The sequence below is a fragment of the Polyodon spathula genome, chromosome 26 (genome assembly GCF_017654505.1).
Source record: "Polyodon spathula isolate WHYD16114869_AA chromosome 26, ASM1765450v1, whole genome shotgun sequence".
NCBI lineage: Eukaryota > Metazoa > Chordata > Actinopteri > Acipenseriformes > Polyodontidae > Polyodon > Polyodon spathula.
The window spans coordinates 4,680,739-4,689,969 of record NC_054559.1 but is presented as its reverse complement, the minus strand read 5'-3'; positions in this window follow the sequence as shown (position 1 = coordinate 4,689,969).

Below are 9,231 nucleotides of genomic sequence, written 5' to 3'. Positions count from 1 at the left end.
TGGGAGGCAAAGAGATCTATCTCTACTCTCCTGAATCTCCCCCAAATGAGGCACTGGGAAAGCTGCTGGGGATTCCCCTTGAGAGGAGGTCCACTGCGCAGGTGCATTGCCCGCAGTGAGAGGAGGTTCTGAAGAGGAAAATTATTTAATTCTGACAAACTTTAAATCTTGTGTGTTACGTGTGCATCCTGCATTTCTATATACATTTAATTGAATACGAGGTGCTTTTGAGACTGTAGCAAGCAGTGATTGCATCAGCTGCAGCTGGCCCTTTGGGCTTGTGAAGAACAGTGTTCCCCCATCCCCAGGACACCAACTTTGATAACTCTGAGACTGTCTCTGTTCTGATTCTATCTTGTGCTGTGATAAAGAAAGATTGCCTGAGACAGGAGAGAAGTTACACCACAGTCGACACCCCATCAGATCAAAGGATTTACACCCAGGCCCCAGGAAAGAACTGCCCAGGACAATTGGTTCTGGTAGGCTGCAGCACAGCTGGAACCACATGTAATGAACAAAAGGCCTTATCACAAACTTCTGTGACATTCCAACTAGAGACACACCCTATCTTGTAACAGCGTATAACATCTAATGTAACCCTTCTTTCTACAACAGTATCTTTGATTAAATACATTGATTAAAATATCTACAGCTGATAATAAACCTGAATCCTGAGTCTCTTTGGATAGCAGAGAATAAATCCAATACAGGTTCTCATGCGCCCACAGGAAAAGCTTGTTATCCACATGATGGAGACTGGGCGACCGCAAGCCTCCTTGGCGGTTGTTTAAGCCATCGCTGTTGTGTTGTCTGTATAGACAAGCACGTGTCTCTTTCGAACCTCCTGCATAAATTTCTAAATTTCTGCAAGCCAGGTAAATTGCCTGCAGCTCCAAAATATTGATGTGAAGACCTTGCTAAGGGGGTTCCATTCCACACTGAAAGAGCTCTAAACAGACTGCTAGTCTATGCACTCTGCCATCACAGAGTGGACAGCATGGACCTGGAGTCCAGCACACTTCCAGATTGGAGGCTGGCTGAGAAGGCGTGAGCTTGCTCTTCGCATGATTCACTGTAAGGCCCAACCGTTGAAGGTGGCCGGTGACCAGTTCTGTGTGAGCATCTGTCCGAGCTGCAGACTGAGCACAAATGAGTCAGTCGTCCAAATAATTGAGAACTCTGATGGCTTTGAGTCTTAGTGGGGCCAGAATAGCTTCCATGCACTTTGAAAAGGCATAGGGAGCTAGAGAGAGGCCAAACGGCAAGACCCGTAACTCGTATGATGTTCCCAGAAAGGCGAACCACAGTTACTTCCTATGTGCTAGTTTTATAGAGATAGAAATAGGCGTCTTTGAGGTCCATTGTGGTGAAGTAGTCGCCTGGTCTGATTGACTGCAACATCTGTTGCATTGTCAACATTTTGAACCTCCTTCAGCTCAGATACAGGTTGAACTGTCTGAGATCAAGAATTTGTCTGAGGCCACCATCCTGCTTGGGCACCAGGAAGTACCTGGAGCAGAACCCTTCCTCTAACTAGAGGGGATGTACCATATAAATAGACCTCTTTTGCAGCAGAGCTAGACCACTGCACCTTCTTGAGGGTCTGTGATTGATGTTGGCATCACACCCTAAAAGGGAGGGGTCCATGCTTGAACTGCAGAGAGTAGCAGGTTTGAATGGTAGTAAGCACCCAAATGTCCATGGTGCACTGACCAAAATACTCCAGATGTCTCCCTCAGAAGGGGCCCTGGGCCTGTGGCAGCAAACCCCTAGGACCGCTGCTCACCTTGTGGCTTGGTCTAAGGCTTTCGTCTCTGTGCCGGACAGTGGAACACCAGGTGCCAGAAGTTATTATATCCTCCTTGCTGCTGGTTTACGCACTTCAGGTGGTCGCTTTTTTGCAAGCATTCACCCCAGCTCCTTCATGGCTTCCTGCGCTGCAGCATCTCGTTCAACGCGGGACCAAAGGTATGCCCCGGTGTAATAGGGGCATCCAACAGTGGTGCTTTGTCACGACCAGGCGTGCCTGCCTGGGAAAGTCAAAGCTGCCTGCATGCTGCTACCAGCGCAACCAGGTTTCTACCCACCATCTGCCCATTCAGTTTAGCACGGAACAGGTTCTTATTGATCAGGCACAACTCATCCAGTTGTTGTGGTGATGGCCTGTGGTTGTCAGCAAATGTGACTCGTAGGCTACCAGAATGCTGTTAAAGTTGCCCAGCCATGCAGCGAACACACTGGCTGAATAGGCACGCTTGAGGATCACCGCCGAGACTCGACACTGCTTGTTGGAGCAGAAGGCTTGGACAGGAGCGCTAAATTAGGTGCCTGTACCAACGCAGCAATAGAAGCCTTCACTGACAGAAACTGAACCTTGCTACCCGACAATAAGTGTCAGTTCGGGTCAGCTCGGTGTAGCTTGTTTATTATAGTTCGGGCTCGGGTCGGGTCAGGTTTGGGTCAGTGTGTTATCAGTGAGTGGATTATGGTGTTTTTTTATTTTAAGTGGGTATTTTCTTTTTCTCTGTGTGCAAGTGCGTCCTTTTTTTACCTGTCTAAAAATATCTTGTGTGAGTGGCACAAAAAGGGGATGCATTCGTCCTGTAGCTGGGCCAAGTCAGTCTTACATGACTTCTTTTGTCTAAAATGATTATGTGAATTAGCAAGAGCATCTTAATGTGTGGCTATTTCTGGTAACAATGTTTTGAAGAAGCCCATCTTCTTTTAAATCATGCAGTGTTGGATTATTAGGAAAGGAAGTAAATGAGATATGGTTAATTGAGAGTTAATTTTTTCTTTTATTTATTTACATTTTAAGTGGAAATCAGGAATGGACTTTACACCAGGGGTGTCAAACTCTAAAAAGCAGGTTTTACCAGTTTCAAGGCCATATCTTAATTTAGCGGGCCACAAAATACGCACCTTTTACATACAGTATACACATGCATTTTAATAGGTGATTGTGGCAAAGTGCCCGCCCCTGTGTGTATTTTGCGTTGTATGTTGTGTGTTAATGTTGGTGTATAGTCACTGGTACACGGGATATAAACAGGTCTGTGTAACACAAGTGTTTAAAATGTGTATGTGTATTTAGGCACGAGGATTGCACAGCACTTCACATGCAAATAAAAAGTAATAATATGTGAGCACGGGGAATTGCACTTTATTAATTCACGTTCAGTTGTACCGTGACTCCAATTGAATGATTGATTAGCAATCGAGTCTCGGTACAGCTGCATAAAAGCAGCATGTTTTCACTCACTCGGGGATGTGTGTTTGGTTAGTGGAGAACAGGAATGGAGACGGAGGTAATAATAAAATAATAACGTAAAGTAAATCATAAATTCAGCTCACCGTGTTTGTCTGTGTAGTTCGTTTTTGTTTGTCTCTTTGTTTTGGCTGCCAGTGCCGTGTCCTGTTTTTGTCCTGTTTTATTTTATAATAATTAACCGCGCAGCAGCGCATCCATTTATCATTTCCTTTTGCAGTACTGTGTGTTTCTTCAGGTCTGACGTCCCCACTACAGCCATCTTTGTCACAGTGATATACAAAACTCATGTTTATATTCAGTTTTTAATACATACATATGTATTTTATATATGACTGTGGCAAAGTGGTGAGTAGATACAGCGGCGTCTATCACGTCAGGTTTGTATAATCCCACGGGTTTGACCTGCAACCAAAAGTCCAGTTTTATTACCCACACAAAACACAAAGACGCAGACACAATTCCTACGGTGCGTGAATTAAGTGCTTTAAGCGCTGATGTCCGGGTTTAATGCTGGCCTGTGGCTGCGGCTCCAGATTGTGCTAGTAATCTTGAAAACAAACAAAACAAACAAACAAGGTTTACAAGACAGACTAACAGAACACACACGGTTTTCTTTTAAATGCAGGGACTCCTTTTAGGTTGTTCTAACCATTTGCAAAGGAACAGATTATTTTGCTCCGCCCCCGTTTTATACCCTAGCTCATGACCCTTTGGTTAACGAGCGCATCCGCTTCTCCAATCCGTTCGGGTCAATGAGTTTGGGTACCGTAGCTCAGTCCCTTTTCTAGCCGGCTGACTTCCACCTACCCACGGGAATAAAGTGTCATTCCTTTTAGTCCAGGGTATTCTGCTCCCTTTATCTAGTACCCTCTCAGGTTGGGAGGGAGATCTAACACCACGCGTCATTCGATCTCTGTCACAATGTCATATTCATTTAAAACAAATGTCATCTTAACTATTTGCTGTCCTGTGGTTCTCATTTACTGAAGAAACCTGGTACCTTTTTTGTGAGACAAGCTTGTCAATAGCGGGACACGTCTTGTGCTAAAGCATTCTTTAGCACCGAGTGTAGATGCTTGTTATTCAGGCGAGATCTTTGAGCAGATTTATTAATCTTCATCAGTGAAAACAGTTGTTCGCACAAGTGCGTACTGCCAAACATTGACTTGCCGCATGAAGCCTGAATGCGGAGCTGTGGGAATGTGGCTGGAAGGAACAGGTAAAACCACTCAGCCGAGACAGAATCAAACTTAGCCTTCAGTGCGCTATTGTACTACAATTCAATAAGTTCCTTCTGAATGTCTTCTGGTGCAGTTTCCACAGATATACCAAATGGATTTGAAAAAAGCTGGAACTGGAACTGCTGCTTGCGAAAATCTGAAAAACGGCGCTCAAATTCCACATGCAACACATTTAGTTTTGCAGAAAATGCACGCTCAGGAAAGTCAAATCCGCCAAAGCTTGGCACGTTGAGAAATGGAAATGGTTTCCTTGCTGCATGTGTTTTATCCACAAACGTAACTTTAGCTCAAATGCCTTTATGCCGTCATACATTTCAGTTATGACTTGTTTACAGCCTTGCAGTTTCACATTTAAATTGTTGAGCAGAAAAATCCCAAATCACACAACCACTTTGCATCTGAAAGCTCTCTAATTTCTTTCTCTTCATTGTGCATGAAAACGTATATTTCTTGATGCCCTTCAAAGAATCCTGTAAGTTCTGCATCGGGGCTCAGCCAGCAAACTTTGGTGTGGCACTGCAAATCACCATATGGGACATTTAGCTCAGAATTGCCGGTGATTCAAACTTTTCTCCCCGATGAAACTTATCGTTTTCACAATGACCATTATGGGATCCATTTTCATCAACGTCCCACACAGCGCTTCCTGGTGTAGAATACCATGGAAAGTGTCACTGGATAATTCACCGCCTGCAGTTTTTTTTGTATACCAAAGGAAAAAGCCCACTTTTTTCACCACACGTGGCAGGAGCTCCGTCTTGTTGTCAAGCCAACTAATTTCTTGCACTGTAATTTAGTGCATAGCTGCAACATCCAAAAGCTCTTTGGTAATAATGAAGTCTGCATCAACATCCCAGATAGAAAATAGATAACTGAGCGGTATCAGTCGTATCTGTGCTCTCAAAAGCAAGAGAAAAGGCTACATAATCGCTTGCTTTTTCAGTAAGCTCATCTTGAAGATCGGTAGCCAAGTCATCCACTCTTTCAGCCACAGTATTTCTTGAAAGACTTACATTAGATAACACATTATTTTTCTCCAGACAGACTTTCTGTTCTGGGTCAGTGATCTCAGTACATCGATATACTTGGTTCTCAGTCACCGTGGGTAGCAATTTACAGGGATGCCCTGTAAGCTACTAGCAAAACCACTCTGTCAGTACCCACACGAGACTGAGGGAAGCCTGCTTGTTAGAATGAACTAACAGCTCTTGTAATGGTGATGTGAAAGCTGTCACCAAAACGGCATTGAGATGCTGTGCCGCAGCACCCAGTGCAGACCAGCCTAAGTATAGTCTGTGAAAACAGAAAAATATTTCTCTCATACAATAATACTGTAATAAAATTACTTAAATTATACAAACTGTCTCGTAATACTGGCCAAAGCCAAAACTAGAATAAAATAACTCCAGCCGGAGCTATTGCAGCCTGGAGGGAGAGCACAAAGTCAGCCAACTTACTTTGCTTGATCACTGGGAAGGGAAGACTCAAGCCTCAGGCCACAGCGGGATATAACAAACAACAGGCTGCAGTGCACAAAATATATGAAATTAGTAAAACTAATACAGTGATTATTTGTAATATCACATATAATTTGTGTAAAACACAATAAATGTGAAAATTTATAAACAGAAAAAGTAAGAAGTACTTATCTGAATAGGCTCAGTTCTTGAAAAGAAATCTGACACTAAGATCTGAGCATGACTGCATTACAGAGGCTCAGCTGAGCAGCTTTGTTATAGTTTATTCAGCTTCGAGTTGAAAGAGGTTAATAAGTACGGTCCACTCCAGGGTAGAGTCTGGCTAATTTAATTTTAGAAAAGTGAGGACGGTGTAAAACTTTAAATTGCATTAGCCCATGATGAGGAAGAAAGCACTCAGGACAGAATAAATTCCCAGATGCCGTCCGAGATTTCAGACCCAATATTCTGTTCCCATGAAGTTTTTTATATATTTAGTGAAGGACAACTTAGTGTTAATATATGACTGTAGATGGTAGACATTGTCTTGGTTTACATGCACTTGAAAATGGACTCTACAGTAAAGACTGTGTGACATTGTCACACAAATACATTGTGAAACAGCAAAAGGACAGTGTGACTTTAAGGGCAGGGTCAATCGCTTTCTCATGATCAAAATAGCTGTAAAAACCCATGTAAACCAGAGAAGGAATCATGCTTGTGGCTCACGAGGTTTCAGCAGCCAGGTCGGCCAGGATGTCCTCAGCTGCCGCTGTCCTCCAAAGCTGTAGCTACGAGGTGGCTGCATGGTGGGCCTGCAGTGTGTAAAAGTAGCGGTCAGCTGACAGCACATGCTTTGGAGGTCAGCGTGTGTTCGTCTTTGCCGCTCCTGAGTCAGCACTGGGTGGTAGCGAGACTAAAAATAATTGGCTGCTACTAGAAAATGATAAAAATAATTGGCAACTACTAAATTTTTAAAAATAAATTAAAAATACATGCAAAAACAAGATAAAGTGACAGATCTTCCTTTTGTTTCTGTTTTTCTGTTACAATACAGGCTCCTTTTATCCCTCTTTCGGTCACAAAATTAAAAAAATTCCTTTCGAGTTTCAGATTTCGACAAAGGAGTAGCAATTCACAAGCAGATTGAAGTAGCCCTTAAGTTTTAACAATGTATGTGTTAATGCCTGAATGATAAAGCACAACAAACACCTTCTTCAGAAGCTACAGAAGACTAATTTTCATTACTTTTTGGTAAAAACATAAGTTTTGTCCACATCCACTGCAGAATGGTCATCTCTGCCCAAAATGTTGCCCACAGAATCAATTTCTACAAGGTATGCAGGTTCTCCTGATCACTTTTACCCCAAAAATCATGACTATGATGATTGCCAGAAAGATCGCTTAGCTATCCAAGATTATGTGGTTTTGAAACATGATGCCTACAATACCCCGTCTGTTTTGTTCTGTTCCAAATCAGGACTTTAATTGCTTCAATTGAAGGCCTAGCGTAACAGGTCAGGCTTAATACAGATATTTTGCTGCAGCCCTTATGGTTTTCCAAGTTTAAAAAAAATTAAAATAAACAACTCATCCCTTCCTAATTCAAATTTTGACCTTCATTCAGAGCATTCCTATAAATCAACGTGTCAATATGTACACTGTTTATGACTTAATCTCATCCAGAACTAACTGCTAAAGAATCCAAGGCTATTCTTGTCAAAACATTCATGGAACAAAGCATAGCTATACACTTTTAAAAGTTAATACAAAGGTTAACACAGTCACAACATGTGACAAGGGTTTACAATCTATTGTTGTCACCAAGAGGCATCATTTTTTTGTGATAATAAGGTGCTGGGTTTGACTGAAAGTACTCATTTTCTAAATAGAATGCTCCATCAAACTTAGAGTATAATCTGAATTTGCAAGTGACATTTTGATTTTTTTGATCACGAGATTGGTCGAAGGGACTGCGTCACATCCGTTTTTAAAGCCTTATTTCTGGCACACATTTTTTCCTCGGCATGTATTTTAAAATATGCATGCTACGTTTTTGAAAAAATGTGAGAGTGGGTTGTAGAGTTCTGTGGCCTGTGACCGCTCAGCGCTGTGATGTTACAGTGGTCCGGACCACTCAGACCACTCCATTAAAATGGTCCGAACCACTCGCTGCTGCTGTTATATTCTGATTTTACAGCTGTATTATTAATTGTCTTTATGGCTAATTATTGTTGCATTGTCTCATACTTACTTTACACTAATATAGTGTATATATTTAATAATAATGGGCTTGGGACCACTCCAGCAGTTCCCATTCACTGCCTTGTGTTGAACAGTGGTCTCCATTCGGGGGTATTTAATAGTGTGTTTGGAGAACTGATTTTTCAGTTGTACTGTTAGAAGTGCTCTTTTTTCCGTTGGGTAAATATTTCCTTTTTTAAAACCCAACTTGCTAGTTATAAAAGAGTCATATTTCTATCACAAAAGCTAAAAATAATAATAATGTCAAGTGAAATATTGGCTTCAATGGGTTTATTATACATGTATCATGACTTTCATAATAATAATAATAATAATAATAATAATAAATACCAAATTTCTTGTACAGTTTCATAGCTCCATAGGACCACTTGGACCACACAGACGCTGTGACGTCACAGTGGTGTGGACCACCCTATGAGACCACTCATACAACATGTCACATGGGGTGACTAATCCAGTACACCTCAGACAGACAGGCTAGTTTTGATTGTATTAGTTATATTAACCATGTTGAGTTTCATTTTTTTTATTTAAGTGTTATGTTATATGTTTAAAAGTATGTATAGAACTTTTTACTGTTATCTTGCACATTTTTTTGGAGTGCACTTAAATGTTGGTTTGTTTTTGACTGCTGCGTGACAGAACTGATGTGCTGAAAATAAAAAGACAATCTTTATTGAGAAGAAAGAAACCTCATGTGAATCATCGTTCCAGTAAACTAATTAAGTCTGTTATTACAGACACCTGCCTGTTAGCAGAGGGGCTACGGAGCAGCCATCCTGCCAGTTAAAAGAAAGGTAAAATGAATGAATCACGTGCAGCGGTGTGTCTGATTGAATAGACCTGGATATTCCCTGTATTTATTGTGGGGTTTACTTAGTATTCATTTTTGGCTCATTATTGTTTCATTTTCTCATACTTACTTTACACTAATACAATTAATGCAAATATTGATATATAAGTTGCATTAGCATCAGCATGTCCAATATAAAAGATC